We start from the raw sequence: 18,110 nt of genomic DNA, 5'->3' as shown, positions 1-18,110 counted from the left end.
GAAATATATAGATTTACAATATCAGACAAGTAGCCCTGCTATTTACACTTATGGTAAAATTGTGCATTAGCTATATCTGCTTTTAACGTATTTTCAGCTGCATATTCTAAATTATAAACCTTTGAGGAAAGGACAGTAGGTCTTTCATGAAAATCTAACAAAATTAAATAATGTAAACAAAAATAATATAAAATATGTATAAGGTAAATTATGATGAGGACATGAATTCATAACAAGTTTGTTACATAATAAAAGCACAATTTTAAATTTGAAAGTCAAGTTGACCATCACAAACACACTCCACAGTCAAGATATTTTCCATATAAGCCTACATTTTAACAACCCCAGTGCCAGATTTCCAGTAGGATGGGTGTCACCTGGTCCTCTAGCATGTATACTAATAACAATTTGTGCTTGCTTTCAACAGCTTTTCAGGAAAGGATGCTCTTCATAAAGCCTTTAGAGCAATTTCTCCTATTTGCTTTCTTACTGTTTATTTCAGCAGAAATTATAACCACTTTAATCCTGTCCATAGAATATAATACTCAACCTGCTCTAATGCTCAGTTCTGTATAGCTCTGTATGGCTCTGTAGCTTTGTAAAAATCAAACAAAACAAATCAATTTCAGCCTATAGTAATCACATGTATGTATGTATGTATGTCAGAATTTTAAACACAATTTTCCAATATTTTTCTGAGATTTAAGGAGCAAATTCAATGGCTACAAATCCTCTCAGCAGAGAGATAGTCCCTATAATATAACACATCCTCAGAAGAGTCAAAAGTTGGACTGTGGGATTTTAGTTTATTTTTACTAAAAATTAACTTATAAATATCTATTTCTGGGGTTTGAATTTATATCTGTTGATGATATTATAATGGGAACAAATGTCTATAGCATAAATATATACATTAACCTTTTTTACAATGTATATGTCTCAAAGTAAACCAGTATTTCCCATGTATGTATTAACAATTTTCATATGAAAATTATATAAAACTACCAGTTAAACTATTTTAGCAACCAGATTAAAAATGTAGATGAAAAACAAAATTTACGAGTTGATGGGTGCAGCACACCAACATGGCACAAGTATACATATGTAACAAACCTGCACGTTATGCACATGTACCCTAGAACTTAAAGTATAATAATAACAAAAAATAAAAATTAAAAAATAAAAAAAAGAAACTGAAAAAAAAATTTATTTCATTCAGATTCAGTATGTTTCCATAGACTGATACACAAATTAGTACTTGACTATACTGTACAAGAGGCAATGACTTTTATGTAAATGGTAAATGTTTACAAGAGTATTTTTTATTTGACCTCCTTTGCAATATAGACTTATTTGGGGGAATACTCAGAAACATAGAAAATTAGTAGCAACTTCTAACTTTGTAAGTCATTTCTTAGGCCTGACCCACACAATTAGCTCACCCAGAAAGCCTGACAAAATTTTGTTAGCTATGTTGTCATGCCACAATTGTAACATTACCAAGTTAACATAAATGATAGAGGTTATATTTTCATTTTTAGGTTGATTAATTTAGCAAATATTTACTGCAAAACCACTAGACTTTTGTTAGGAGACTCTTTTTAAAAGGATGAGGTTGTCCCCATCTTTGTAATTTTATTAATTTATATATATTCATTCAGTACAACTACTGCTTCAGCATCTCTATGTTTCAGGCAGTGGTTTGGATAGGTAGGGTCACAATGGTGAACCAAAAGGGAATAGTCCCACCCTTAGTGGTATTTAACACAAATGTGTATAAATCTTTTCACATAAAATACATGTGTCAAAATGAAGAGTACATGTATGTAAATAAATACGCCAAGAAAGATGAAATTTCCCTAAGGTCTAACTCTAGAGTACTTCCTTGTGGATGTTGTGGGTACAGAGGGGGTTAGTAATAGAACTACAAAACAGAGCCTGTTAGAATATAATATATGTCCTTCAGCGGATGGGCAGGGAGGATTCCATGACCCTTGACAATACTTCAGCCATAGCACCCCCCTTGAATCTCTTTTACTTTGTGGAGGTGCACATGAGATTTCATATGCAAAAACATTCTGCTGAAGGAACAACAACAAAATGCTTTGAAAATCACTGACCTAATTATTGTGCTTCATTTTATTCCTTAAACTTGATGAGAAACTACTTTAAAACTAGTACAAATCCTTTGATGTTCTCAGTGAACAAAAGTTTTAAACTGGCTTCTATTTAAAAATTGGATTGGAAATGATACTTTTCTCTAGTTGCATTTTCGAGACATGTCTCAATACATTAGAAATGCCTATTCATTTCTTGCATGCCTCTCACACCCGGCTCCAAGAAGACAACTGAGTCTTCTTTTCAGAGATGATATTCACGCATATAAAGATGAATATGGGCCAGAAGATTCTGCTGTCTTAACCAGAAGTGACTGAAACTGGGTCAATCACATTTTTTTCTCCTAGAAATTTGCAATTATGACTCACAACTTTTATCAATTTCTAGGTGCTTGAACAGAAAGACAAAACACTGCAACAGTCATTTTATGGCATAAACACAGAGAAATAGAGAAGCAGGTTTGCAGTTAAAAGCAAAAAAAAAAAAAAATGACAGAAACATACAGACAAATGCAGAAATGAGTGGCCATGGGGCTCTGGAGAAGAAGAGTCAACTTTATTTCTTGACATTGAGGTCTTAGACTCCCATGCCTCATGAGACACAGACAAAAAGTGAATTTCTGTTTCTTTCATCTGGAATTGCTAACACATCCACTCTCTATAGTTCCTCCAGTTTCTTGGTCCCTTCACTGTCCCAGATTTTCTTTCCTTTTTGTTTTTACTCAAGTAGAGTAAGTCTAATCTCTAAAGTCTGTAGGTACAAATAGGGCTTCATTAAAGGTAATAAGCTAAATTTGCAGGTGTTAGTTTCCATCTACCTAGCTGTAAAGATCTCCAGCTCCTGGGTCCCACCCTGAAAGGTGTCACAGGTGAGCTCACATACAGTCTTGTTGTCTTCTCCCACTCTGATCCCTCTCTGGGATGCCTGCTGCCTTCACAATCACCTAAGGGTAAGGCTTCAAAGCCACAGGCAGCACCATGGTCAATGCTCAAGGAATGACAGCAATGTCTGCCTCTATAGTTGGATCTGTATTTGGTGTGCAATTTCACTCTTTCCATTCTCTGTTAAACCCACTTCCATTAAACTTTCACCCACACTTCTGATGTTATTGCACAGGTAGCTTTGAGATACAAACAAAGTCTACTCTCTTCTCACACAACACTTTCTCAATTGCACATTTTAACTTAAAGTTATGAGGCTACCATTCAAAAAGACTGAAATCTCTTACTTATTTTATGCATATATAATAAATTCTAAACCTGAGCAGAGTCTTCCCTAACACACAAATATCAATGGCTAAAATTCTGAGTCTTAAACACTTTTATACTTCATTCTAAATCTTCTTGAGGCTGAAGGATGCACACCCATTAAGGAAGATACTTGCCATTCCAATGAACTGAGATTACTTTAACCAGGGATTTGGTGGAAAAAATGAATAGACAGGTGAATGAATAGGTATGTGTGTGTCAAGGCATCATTTCTTGATATTAACAATCCAACAAATAACTGAGACACATAGCTACATGTTGCTGCATTCTTCAGCATCCTCAGTGAGCAAAGCTGCTGGTAAAATGTCCTCATTTTCTATACTGCACATTGTCTGTGCCCATGTCTCCTAGTTATCTTACTTAATACAAATTCCTCAGCTTTCTCTCCCGAGGCAAGGTCCACAGCACCTACTCACCAAATAAGAATGAATCACTTGCTCCTCTGTGCTACTGGAATATGTTGTTTATGTCAGCACATTCCACTTCAAGCAATGTATTTACTTGAGTTTATGATTTATTCCTCTCTGAACCATAAGCTTCTTAATTAAAGGGGCTTTTCCTTGCTTATCTTTTTACCCCAAAATGTGTCATGAAAACACATTCATTTAGTAGTAGCTTATAATATGCACACATATATTTGAATTACAATGCTTTTATGCTTAGTGTTTAATAAGCAAAACACAAAAAAGGTCTATATGTGGATTCAGACTATTGATCAGAAATGAAGTGCAGAAGCTTGGAATAGTTAAAATGACAACCGTGAAATTTTGCATAAGCAAGTGGTCTCCAATAGAAGGGAAGCACAGTACAAGACTAAAAAGCATGGTCACTAGATTGCTTGGTTATGAATCCTAACCCCTCTATTTACTAGCTGAGGGACCTACGTAAGGTACTTAACCTCTCTGTGAATCACTTTCTCATTCCATAAAAGGGACCTAATACAAGCCCCTAGTTCACTGGATGACTTGAGGATTTGAAGAGACAATACATGCAAAGCTTTCAGAGCAGTACTTAGAGAAGGCAAGCCACTGCACAGAATACACCATAGATGATGACCTCTGTGGGCACTGAGAGTGAATGTTCTATAAATGCTATTTATTATTACTATTATGTTAATACATATTTGTTCTCTCATCCTCTTTATTATGAAGTAAAATAAGTCTAAATTATTGAATGCTAAAGAGAATATGGGCAAAAAGAAATCTTATCCTAGAAAACAACATTCAAGGGCTCTTGACACCTATTTGTCTCATAAGTTTCCAGGAATCAGAAAATATCATAACAACCAAACAGTAACAAACAAATGGTGAAAGAATTCACATTTTTACTAACAAGTCAATAGTGCATAATATATAGCTTTGGGTCCTCAAAACTTGTTTATTAAATAAATAAATAAATAAGATACACTTTTTCTAAAGACTTAATAAATACTAGAGCATGTAAATGTCTAATCTTTCGATAAAAAATTTAGATTGTTTACATTCCTTTCATCCTTCTAGATTTTTCCCAGAAGTACTATATATTTTACTTGAAATACAAAGACTCAGAATAAGTTGTCTCTAAGCAAACCTTAGGCAGTGATAAAACTAAATGAAGTAATGATTGAGGATGATTGAGGACAACGAAGAATTAATGAATTAAGTGCCAGTTTATACATATATGAGGGGCTGTTTTTTCAAATTTCCTCTAAAATTTAAGTTCACTATGGAAAATTTCAATATCCCATGTCACTCATGGCTTTTGAAAAGCTAGATGCTCAAACTCCATGGCTTATTTGAAATGTAAACCTTCTATGATTCAAGAGGCCAGCATTCAATTATCCCAATAATGGGTCAAAAAGCCAAAGGGAATAAATATCTCTGGTTACGTACAATGCTGCTTTAATGGAGAAGAGCAACCTAATTATGACACATGTATTACCGAATTTTACCCGAATCCTAAGTCTTGGTCCTCATTCATTTAACACACATTTCTTTACGTTCTCCTAATGCAGATGATTACTTTTTGGAGCCAACCTAATTCTTATTAACAAAAGCTGCCAGTATTAAGGAAGGATGTTTCTAAATTTGTACAACTTCTTCCTAGAATAGAAACAAAAAAGAAAGGCAAGCAGGCCAAGCTTTGAATTCTGCATTCACCTGTTGAAGGACCTTAAGCTAATGATTAAATTTGTCTTAGTCTATTTCTTTATCTGTGAAAGGAGAAACACCACCACCCAGTGATAAGTGAGATAATTAATGCAATACTTCATCTTCAATATAACATTAGCTGTTATAATTTCTTGAATTGATCATTGCTGATTCAGAAAGTTTAGAGAAAAAGGCCACATGCAATACAGTTCTACGCATGGACAGGTAAGAAACATTTTCTCTTCCCTGATCCAGTCATCAATACCTGTTTAGTTAGGAGGATATCAGAGACACCCATGGAAATACCAGGTAACCCTTGATCTCTGTTTCTGCTGAATTCTAGCTTCTATCCTTGGATATATGGTACTAATTGACTATCTCCTAGGTAACTCCCACCAGGGTGAAAAAAACACGCATAGAATCTCAGAGTTGGAAGAGTTTCAGAAGGAGATATAGGGTAGTTCCCTGCACTGAGGTGGGAGGACACGTAAATCATCTGAGGCGATGGCTATCTGGTCCTACTTTTGAAAATCTCTAAGGATTAAACTTCCCTATATTCCTTGGTTACCTGTTTCAGTGTTTAATCCCTTCTTTATGCTTATGTCCATCTTTAGGGCCAACTGAACTTTTTCTCTTGCTACAATTTAAAAGCATTTCCTTTTATTTGGTCTCCTGTGGAAGTAAAGAACATCTGTTCTGCATCTTCCCTATAATAACCTTTCAAATATTTGAAGACAGTTAAATCGCCTGTTCGTCTTCCCTTCTCCAATTTAAACAGTCCTGATCCCACTGAGCCCTCTCTTAGGAGTTAGTCCCCATTCCTTACATCACTTCTGCTGATCTTCGCTGGACCTTCTCCAGAGTCTCCATACTCTTGCCAAACTCAAAGACCAAAATCGAACACAGAAACAATGCCAAATAAAGCACAGAGATTACTTTTCACTTCTGTATCCCTCTCTTGATAAAACATTCCAAGTGAAGTGGTGTGCTTTCCCTTTTTTTCCAAAAATATAGTGCTTTCTAAGTCTTGCTTTGTACTCATGTATGTTATCATCTGGGATACTTTTGTCCAAGGCTCATATCAGATTTCAGGTGCTTCAAATAATTCCTGTCAATAATGATCAAATTTGGAAGTGCACTGCTTCAGAGCATTTTTCTACCTTCTGTAGAAGTTAAAATAGTAAAGCTGTGAAAACAAAATAAAAATCCACGAAATCCATGAAATAACCACCAATACATCTTGATGACATTTTAAAAACATGTTTTCTTCATGATATGTATGTAGAAATTCATTTTTTTTCTAATTCAAGAATGATACATCTAACAAACTTTGTAGGAGTGTTTTATGACCAAACAAAAGCAACAACAAGTAAAAGACTAAAATGTATGGGAAACTTTATCAATACATTTGTAAAAATGGTGAGTTCCAGTACATTTTAAATCTAATTTGAATTATATAATTTTAATTTGTACTCTATAATACTACACATTACACATTTTCTGACACCTGCATTAGTTTAAATACTTGAATGTTTTTATCTAGTGATACATTTCTGAGGGTTTTATGGTTGCCAATAACTCAAATATTTTAATTTGACCTATTATAAATAATAATATTTGGAACCAGCTAAAATTTCTCATTTTTTTCTTTTTCTGTTTACCTTCATGAAGATACCTAACAATGTACAAATTATCAGTTCACAAACAGGTTAAGTCAGAATTATATAGTTTCCTAACAAATATATTTATCAGATGTGTACATATTCATATATATATAGACACACACACACACACATATATACTTTTTTTTTTTTTTTTAGAAAGAGTCTCACTTCAGGCGCCCAGGCTGGAGTGCAGTGGTGCTATCTCAGCTCACTACAACCCTACTGCCTCCTGGACTTAAGCTATTCTCCCACCCCAGCCTCCCAAGTAGCTGGGACTACAAGCACACACCACCAATACCTGGCTAACTTTTCAAGATACCACTTAACCATTTTATTGCTTAGGAATGCAGAAACTCAAAGATATAAAAATAAAAATGTTACAATGATTTGGAAAAAAGACAGCAAAAGTTATGTTTTTGTTCTAAAAATTCAATTTTTAAAAAAGCAAGTAATTTTCTTGCCCATTTCTCCCATTTACACCAGAGTCCTTCTCGGTGTCCACCATTCTCATCCATTTCCTCAAATGGCAGTACATGACCTAGGGCATGTGTGGAGAAGAGGCCAGCATGCACATGTCTGACTTACTCTGTGACTCCCAGTAATCTCATGCCCAAGTTAATTTCACATTCTGACTGTCAAAAGCACTTTAAATAAAACAAAAAGACAAATTACCAACTGAGAGAAACTACTTGAAATATAGGTAACAAAAAGTATAAATAAAATGTTCCTCCAAATAAAAAGGAAAAGCACAAATAATAGAGTTTTAAAAAGGGCAAAGGACATGAACAGGCTTTTCACAAAAGAGAAACACGAATGATCAATAATCCAAGAAATGACCAAATGACTGAGAAATCTTCAATCCAACATATTCAGTGATAAATGAGAGCACAATGAGAAAGTACTTTTAAAATAGTTGAATGGCAAAACTAAACCAAATTAGGACAAGTACTAGGATGTAGAGTCAAAAAATATTTTGTTAACTGATGTTAGGAGGGGAAATTGGTTTAGCTACTTTGGAACTAAGATTAAATATTCATATAATACTCTACAACTGATATATTCCAGTGTACGGCACGTGCCCAGTAGAAACTATTGTGTATGTGCATTAGGGAACATGTACATGGCAGTACTGTTGACCATGGAAAAACCTATAAGAAATCCATATATCCATCAACAAGAAAATGTAAGACTCCATGGTAATACATTCAACAGAATGTTATACAGATAGCCAAACAAATAAACAATAGCAGCACACAATAATGTGAATGATTCTTAGTAATTAAGTGTTACATGAAAAAGTAAGTCCCAAAAGATTACATCTAGTACCATCATTTCTTTGTAAAGTCAAAACAACTAAAATTTAAAATATACTTTTTAGTAACACTTATAAATACAATAAATTTTATAAAAAGGAAAGTAAGAGGATAATGAACACAGAATTCACAATGTTGGTTAATTTGTGGAGGTAAAAATGGCCCCAGTTATTTTTAAAATGTGCTCAATTTTTCACGCACATTTCCCTGTATCTACACCTTTCACAATATAAATTTTCAAGTTATCTTAAAAAGAAGTGGAATCTATTTCTTCACCCTCTGTGTCAGGGCTAGCCTTGTGACTTGCTTTGGTGAACAGACTCATACAGAAAGAATAGGGTTCCAGTTCTAATCCCAGGCCTTTCTCCATTAGATCCCTGCCTCTGCCAGAAGAACATGTCAGGCTAGCCAGCAAGAAGTTAGGAGGTCACATGGAGCAGATTTGAGTCATCCCAGCGAAAGCTATTCCAGACCAGGCAGCTCCAGCCAACTCACAAACTGATCACAGACTGCAGAATAAGCCCAGCCAAGATCATCTGAGCCAGTTCCACAGCAGGAGGACTGAGTCCAGCCAACCCATACACTTGTGAGCTGAATAAACGGTGGTTGTTTTAAGGCACAGAGTTTTGGGGTAGGTTTTAATGCAGCATTTTCATGGCAGTAGATAACTGATATGCCTTGGGTTGAAGTAGTCAGGGCTATAATCTGCTTGATTTTATTATTTTGTGTTCTACTGTTTGTTTGTTTGTTTTTTTAACCTATACTATTCATTGACATTGCTTGAAATTTTTTATTTATTTTGTTTTATTCCATCTCAGTGATAACAGCAGTTAATTTAACCTCATTGTCCTACTATTGCTCATATCTTAAGAATATTAACCAAGAGTAATATAAAATTTTGCTATTTTGGTTTTAAAAAAACATGTAGATATGGTATTGCCCAGATTTTGGAAACATGCAGAGCCCTGCCACTAACTGTTTGATTTTAGGTAAGTTGTTGCTTATCTCGTCTGTGCTTCATTACTATCACCTGTGTGATGGAGATGAGCATACTTAACTTTCAAGGTTGTTGTGGGAGCCAAATAAGATGTTATCCATAGCTTTAACACAATAGATAACCAACAAATTGTATATTAACATTATGAAGGGTTTCACCAGTATTGGACTTTGAAACTTTTTTTGACCTGATAGATGTAAATGATATCTAACATTAAGTTTGCACTAGGGGCCAGGCACGGTGGTTCATACCTGTAATCCCAGCACTTTGGGAGACTAACTAAGGTGGGACAATCTCTTAAGCCCAGACGTTTGAGACCAGCCTGGGAAACAGAGTGAGACCTCATCTCTACAAAAAGTAAACAAAATGATCTGGGTGTGGTGGCATGGGCCTATGGTCCCAGCTACTTTGGTGGCTGAGGTGGGAGGATTCCTTAGGGCCCGCAGTGAACCATGATTATATCACTGTGCTCTAGCTTGGGTGACAGAGTGAAATAAAAATTAAACTTAAAAAAGGTTTGTCTTCGGAATGGATACAGTATGAATCTGACACCCACTAAGAAATGTAAAACTTCAACCAACACCACATAGGCTCTGTTGAACTAGGCCTTTGACATTTTGAAGCAAATGTATAAAGTCCGTTACATACCCGTTTGACACTTTGGAAGCAAATGTACAAGGTTTATTAAATAATCTGCCTGCTGACCATACCCTAAATCAATATACTAATATTCTTATTTCTATCAAAAATCATTCCTCTTTGGTCTTGTGTGGGACATTAGGTTTTTTTGTTGTTCTGTTTTGGAGTTTTATTCAGTCTTGACATGATCTATCCTGAGGAGTAGGTACAGTAAAAATATAACCCATAATGCTATCATTTTCTATGCTGTGTGATATAACACTGTGTGAGTTGATATCATTAATAACTACTGTTAGGGCTATATCTAATAACTATATCAGAAACAGCTAACTTTTCAGCCTTCACATCCCTGGACCAGCCTTTGCCCTAGGGCCCCCAACCTGTGCAGAGCAGCCTGAACATACATTCTGTGCCCAGCTACCTCACCCAGCCTCCACCCCCTCCTCTGCCTCCTCCACCACTGCCCCCACCACCACCACCTCAGCCCTCGCTACCTCCACCCCAGGGCCTGGGTCCCCCTGCACATCCTAATCCTGGTGGGAACGGTGCAGTGAAGGTGTACAGTGCTACCGCACCCCTGGCTGGGAGTGGAACGGTGGATATCCAGGTGCTGGGGATGCAGACCTACCCACCCCTGGAGGTGCCAAACCAGTGTGTGGAGGCTCCAGTATACCCCACCCCTACAGCCCTGGCAAACAGGGATTCAAACCCAAAGGACCAAACCCTGCTGCCCCATGACCAGCACCACCAGAGGCACTGTGGTCACCTTTGACTCTCCACCAATGTTGAAGACCCCATGAGCTAAAGGTGCTAGGGGACTCCCGGAAGCTACAGGGAAGCCAAAGGCTCAGAAACTCAAGTGCCCATACTGTGACAAATCATTCACCAAAAACTGCAGCAGCACATCTGAAGCCACACCCATGAGACGTCCTTCCAATGAATTGCATGTGGCCGTGCCTTTGCCCAGAAGTCTAATGTTAGGAAACACATGCAGACCCACAAGGTATGGCCTCCAGGACACAGTGGTGGCACCATGTCTGGAAACTCTGTGACCATACAGGTCTTGGCCCTGAACCTCAGTAGGCAGGAGGATGAGGAAAACACACGGTTGGGCCAGCCCCTGCAGGGCACACCACAACCCCAGGCCTTGCCCACAGTCCGCAAGGGCGAGGGGGCCAAGCCGGAACCCAAGCATGTAGTCCTCATCTACAGCTTCTATGTGTGCCAGTTCTGCCCCAGCAAGTTCAGCACCTATTTCCAGCTCAAGTCTCACATGACCCAGCATAGGAACAAGCAGGTGTACAAGTGTGTGGTGGTCAAAAGCTGTTTCCCAAAGTTCGACACATTTCTGGAGCACATCAAGAACCACCAGGAGAAGCTGAGCTACCCCTGCCACCCTGCGGCAAGCACTTCCCCTCGTTGTACCACCTGGGCGTGCACCAGTACTCCCACAGCCTCCTGTCACAGCACAGCCCCAAGAAGGACAGTGCCATCGACAAGTGTGTCAAAGGTATCATCAAATACCCACCACAGAGGCCCTGGAGCATCACCTGCAGACCACCACTCACAACTTCCCCTGCCTATACTGCTAGAAGGTGCTTCCTTGTGAACGCTACTTGCTGTGTCATCTGCCCACCCACGGCAGCGGGGGCAGGTTCAAGTGCCAGGTGTGCAAGAAGTCCTCCCGGCAGGAGCATTACCTCGGACTGGACGCTCACATCCACTCAGGCGAGAAGCCCTACAAATGCTCAGTGTGCGAGTCTGCATTCAACCGCAAGGACAAACTGAAGAGACACATGTTGATCCACCAGCCCTTCAAGAAATGCAAATGCCCTTTATCGACGCACACAGGCTGCGGTAAGGAGTTCAACTGGCCGGACAAGCTGAAGGCCCACATCCTCTCCCACTCCGGTATGAAGCTCCACAAATGTGCCCTGTGCAGCAAGTCCTTCAGCCGCTGTGCCCACCTCGCCAAGCACCAGCGCGCCCACACGGGCAACTACAAGTTCCGCTGGTCTGGCTGCGCCAAGGGCTTTTTCCGCCACAAATACCTCAAAGATCGCCGCTGTCGTCTCAGCCACCAAAAGGACAAGGACCTGCAAACCCGGCGCCCCACCCGCCCCCCAGAGGAGGGCAGCCCCGCGCAGTGGCAGCAGTGGTGGGCGCAAGGTGGTGAACCCCTTGCCTGACCCTCTGGGGCTGGAGGAGCTGAAGGACGCAGGGGCTGGCCTGGTGCCCAAGGCGGTCCCAGGCAAGCCGCCCTTTGCAGAGCCGGATGCAGTGCTGTCCATTGTCGTGGGTGGTGTAAGGGGGGGGTGGAACCTGAGCTGGTGGTACCTGGACACGCTCAGGGGCTGGGCTCCAACCTGGCTCTGGCGGAGCTGCAGGCCGGGACCAAGGGCCCATGTGCCATGCTCGCTGTGCCCGTCTACATGCAGCCCTCAGAGTGACGGACCTGGGGTGTCCGTTTCCTGGGCAGGCCTGATGCTCATGTTTGGGTCCAGGCTCCCTGAGGGCAGACTGGAGATCCTTTCCAGTGGAAGCGAGCCATCGAGTCACTGGCAGAAATGCTTCTGAATGTCATTCATAAACCTTGGCCCATGGCCGCCTTCCTGTGTCCCCTCTCCTGCTGGAAAGCCCTGCAACATTCTGGGGTCAGGGCAGGGCCGCCCACGGTTCCTGGGCAGAGCCATGGCAACAGAGAAATGGCTGAAGCCTTAGCAGCCCAGATCCCGCTGGTCTAGGCTGGTAGTTGGGCTCCCTGGAAGAGAAGACAGGGCAGTCCTGCCCACTCTACCTCCAGGCTGCCGCTGGGTGGGCTCCAGTCAGCTGCTCTTCAGGAGGCCTGCCATAAACTCTTTGCAGTTTATCTGTTGGACCTTTTCACAGACGGTTCTCCATAGCGTCCTCCAACAGCTCTGTGATGTAGGCTTTTAGGAGGCACTCAAGTGTCATGGCTAGCTATGAGACAGATCTGGCTTCAAATCCAAGAGTTGTCACGCACTTGCTGTGTGACCTTGGGCAAGTCACTTCACCTCTCTAAGCCCCGTGTTCCTTATCTGTACCATGGGGCTTACAATACTACTACCTCATAGGGTTGTCCTGGGATCCAGTTTGATGAAATGTGCCAGGGGCTTACTCAATAAATATTGTTGTCGAAAGAGAGAGAGAGAAAGAATATGTAGTGTAATTCATATTTCTATATAAATGTAATCACAATTTTTTTCTAGAAAAGCATACGTTTAAATAAATGTATGAAAACAATAAAACAAAAGAAAATAAATATTCTGGAGTAGTTGTATGTGGATAAAGAGAAATGTAATTGGAAATGGAGATGAAAATGGTTGCCAGAGATTGGAGAGGGATGGGGAACGAGATATTGGTCAAGGATACAAAGTTTCAGTCACACAGAAGGAATAAGTTCTCAAGATGTATGGCACAGCATGGTGGCTTCATTAATAATGAAGTGTAGTATACTCAAAAATTGCTGAAAGAGTGGATATTAATTGTTCTCATCATAAACAATAATAGGGATGTGAGATGATGGGTATGTAATAGCTTGAGTTAATCATTCCACAATGTATACGTATATCAAAACATCACTTTTTATACCCTAAATATATATAATTTTTCAAATGAATGTAAGCAAATTAAATACATACATATATATATAATTTTTCATGTGTTGATTAAAATAAATAAATAAATGGGGGATAAAGAGGGAAAACATTTTAAAATAAAATTTAATTAAAAAAGAACCCAGCAGGGACTCAGGGTAATAATGCTATAGAATGAGGAGCACATTTACTCAACTCTATGTTCCTAAGGTGCTTAAATTAAAAAGGGAGTGGGAAGGGGGAGTTGATATCAACTTTGCTTCCTGAAACAAATACAATGAATCCTTCAAAATTCTTGGTTCATGTACTAATTTTTCTGAACAATTTCCTTCCTTCCTTCAATTTACCTCTCCTAAGTCATGCATGAAACTCTTTGTCCTATTTGATCATTAGATAGGTGTTTTTCCTCTCATTCTCTGAAACAGATACTACAGCAAGTCTATTTCTTTCTAGCTTACTCCAGCTCCCAGGAGATCACAAGTAGTTAACAATGTAGACAAAATAAGTTCTTTATGTCAATGATATAACTTGACAGTTTCATTCAAAACTTACAAGTGAAACATTATACACTTAATGCCAGACTCTTCATAAACTCAAGATTGGCTTCCTAATAGCAACATTATCCAAAATATTGATGAGTAATATAGAAACTACTAAATAATTTTGTTTTTAATTCTCAGCATAGTCCTCACCAGAAAAAATAAAAATATATGCCCCTATGCCTACCAATCATCCTTTACATAATATGAGTTAAAAGTCCTGATCCTATGGTTAGTAGAAAATATGAGCAATTAGGTAGTAGAACAGATTCACATCTGTGATGTATTTGCGTGCATTTGTAGGGACAGCAGGAGATTGTAAGGAATGGTTAAAGGAAGATGTAAAAAATGAAAACAATCCTGGGAGGAAGAATGAGTCTTATCTAAGTAAAACATTTTGAATGAAAGTAAAAGCCAAGCAGATTCAATGGTATCTTAAGCCTTGTAACTAATTATATTATAGAAACCTTGCTAAGATCTTCTACCATGTTGTATTGAATGTCTCATCAGAGCCCAATCAAGTGGACATCGAAAACAGCACAAGAACAATATTAATTCTTGAAAATCAGTGTCTTCTGAAATTCTAATGAGGGAAAGATAACAACAACAACAAGAAAAAAAAAAAACAGATAAAACCATTTGAATGAACAAAAGCACAAACAGCAGTGTCTCTTATGGCTAATGTCAACTTAAGACAATTGTTTAATATAGTTGCTTAACAAATAATAATGAAAGACACATTTTGATAAATAAAATTAGAAAATTTGATAGAGTCTTTAAGTGGAAAGTTGCTTTTTTCTTAAACAGCAAGGAAGGTAATCCAAGACTATTGTGATAATGTCAAGACTATCACAATCAAACATTACAAAATTTATTATTGACCCTACAGGTCAAAACAGAGTTGCTCTTTTTCTGTAAAACTTGGAATTTTATTATCTATTAAAATGCTGATGGAAATTATGATTCACTCTGTCATGCTAGGTTCTCACTATACAATTCCTTGAAAGAAAAATGAATCTTAGATGTTACAGTCAGAAATATCTATGCTTCACCTGCTCAATGACTTTCTTGTTCTGGGTGGATACTGAATTACGTGATGGAAATATTTTTCTTTCTTTATATTCTTAAACTTTTATTTTATATTCTGGGGTACACATGCAGGTTTTTACCATAAGTAAACTTATATCACGGGGTTTTAATATACAGATTATTCTGTCACCCAGGTACTAAGCTTAGTATCCAATAGCTATTTTGTTGTTGTTGTTCCTCTTCCTCCTCCCACCCTCTACCCTCAAGTAGGCCCTAGTGTCTGTCATTCCCCTCTTTGTGTCTGTGTGTTCCGATTATTTAGCTCCCACTTATAAGTGAGAACATACAATATTTGGTTTTCTATTGCTGCATTAGTTTGCTAACGGTAATGCCCTCCATATCGATTTATGTCCCTGCAAAGGATATAATCCAATTATTTTTTATGGCTGCATAGTATTCTGTGGTGTATATGTACCACATTTTCTTTATCCAGTTTGTCATTGATTGGCATTTAAGTTGATTCTATATTTTTACAATTGTGAATAGTGCTGCAGTGAATATATATGTGCAAGTGTCTTTATGATAAAATGATTTGCATTCCTTTGGGAATATAAATATAAACCCAGTAATGGGGTTGCTGGGTCAGATGGTAGTTCTGTTTTTGACTTGCTGAGGAATTGCCACGTGGCTATCCACAATGGTTGAACTAATTTGCAGTCCCCCCAACAGTGTATAAGTGTTCCCTTTTCTCCACACCCTGTTATTTTTTGTCGTTTTAGTAATAGCCATTCTGACTTATGTGAGATATTCTCATTTGTGGTTTTGATTTGCATTTCTCTAAGGATTAGTGATACAAGCTTTTTTTTCATATCCTTGTTAGCCGCATGTATGTCTTCTTTTGCAAAGTTTCTGTTCATGTCCTTTGCCCACTTTTTAATGGGATTGTTTGTTTTTTCCTTGTAAATTTGTTTAAGTTCCTTATAGATACTGGATAGTAGACCTTTGTCAGATGCATAGTTCTCAAAAATTTTCTCCAATTCTGTAGATTGTCTGCTTACTCTATTGATAGTTTCTTTTGTTATGCAGAAACACTGTAGTTAATTAGGTCTCATTTGTCAGTTTTTGCTTTCATTTCAATTGCTTCTGACTGACAAGCAGTTTTGCTTTCATTGTAATTGCTTTCGTTCATCATGAAATATTTGCCCATTTCTATACCCAGAATGGTGTTTCCCAGGTTGTCTTCCAGAGTTTTTATAGTTTTTGGTTTCACGCTTAAGCCTTTAATCCATCTTGAGGTGATTTTTGAATATGGGGTGATGAAGCAGTCCAGTTTCAATCTGTTGCATATGGCTAGCTTATTTTTCTCTTTTAAATCTGGCATACATTTTGAACACTAGCCTCAACCTCAGCTTCACTCCATTGCTTCAACCTTTTCTTTCTCTCCATCTTTTAAAATCTTTTTGTTATAAGATATACATATTTCCCTTGTTAATTGCCTCAAATTCTTCTGTAGGAATGCAGACTATAGATAGCTGACAGAAGGAAGGCAGACAGTAGAAGGAAAAAGGAACAGGAGGAAGGAAATGTTTTGAAACGATTTCCCAAAAGCATAATCGGGCAGCAGATCATAAAGAACTATGAAGGATGTTCAGACTGAACAACCAGGTAAGGCATTGCAACAAACCAAGTCAATTGGTTTGACTCAATTAGCAATTTATAAGAATAATTTTTAAAATGTATATGTTAAGAGTAATTATAAATAAAAGAATCAGCAAGAGTCCATTTTTCATTACCAATTAGAATTTTTTGTCAAGGAGATTTTGGAGATACTCTAAAATATAAAATCTGTAGGGTCAAAAAGATTGTATTATCTAATAAAAATGGCATTTTGGCATGGGAAGTAGAATTCAGTGAAAGAAAAATAATGAGCTATTTTAAAAGGCATTTCGTTATTGGTTTGACAAAAAATAACAATAAGAAGTAGATATGGAGCTAAAAGCCCAGAAGAACAGACATGCTTGAACATCTGACCGAAGTTAACAGAAGACATAAAAGTGTGGGACATATTAAAGTAGTGGAATATAAAAGAGGTGTAAATGAGAAAAATGTCATTTGGGAGAGATCCAAATTAGTGAGAGAAAAGAAAATGGTAAAACAATTATACTAGATATTAGAACATCTAGAAGACAAATAAGAGGCTACAAAGTAATAAAAGCCAACGAAAGGGAACATTTTAAGAAATGCATAAACTCTCATTAAAAGCAGGAGCAGAGGCCAAGGAAAGTGGAACAAAATCTTAGAAGAGAACTTTTTGCTTACAAAGAGATTGTAGATGATTACTGAATGAATAAATAAAATTTAAGCAGATAGCTAAAGTAAGAACAAAAATGAGGCCAGGCGTGGTGGCTCACACCTGTAATCCCAGCACTTTGGGAGACCAAGGTGGGTGGATCACCTGAGGTCAGCAGTTTGAGACCAACCTGGCCAACATAGTGAAACTTTGTCTCTATTAAAAATACAAAAAATTATCCAGGTGTGATGGCATGCTTCTGTAACTCCAGCTATTCGGGAGGCTGAGGCAGGAGAATCATTTGAACCCAGGAGGTGGAGGTTGCAGTGAGCCAAGATCATGCCACTGCACTCCAGCCTGTGCAACAGAGCGAGACTCCATTACCAAAAAAAAAAAAAAAATTGAGAATCTAAATAATATTCTGAAGAAAATGGTCATAATTTTTTAAATGTAATTTTATTTGCTCCTTAATTACTAGCAAGCTGTCACCAATATTGGATTTTGTCT

General features: G+C 38.1%; 1 protein-coding gene and 1 pseudogene across 2 annotated transcripts in view; one reads left to right on the top strand and one right to left on the bottom strand.

The window, feature by feature from the left end:
• The window catches only part of LOC105511620, a 73,129-nt pseudogene extending 60,551 nt beyond the window's left edge, over nt 1–12,578 (top strand).
• Nucleotides 1–18,110, bottom strand: part of LOC105511584 (chromosome unknown open reading frame, human C4orf22) — a 642,164-nt gene that overhangs the window by 581,369 nt on the left and 42,685 nt on the right. The window lies entirely within an intron of this gene.

This window comes from Colobus angolensis, unplaced genomic scaffold, assembly GCF_000951035.1.
Source record: "Colobus angolensis palliatus isolate OR3802 unplaced genomic scaffold, Cang.pa_1.0 Scaffold200, whole genome shotgun sequence".
NCBI lineage: Eukaryota > Metazoa > Chordata > Mammalia > Primates > Cercopithecidae > Colobus > Colobus angolensis.
Note: the sequence above shows the minus strand (reverse complement) of the source record. Positions and strands in the feature narration are given on the sequence as shown.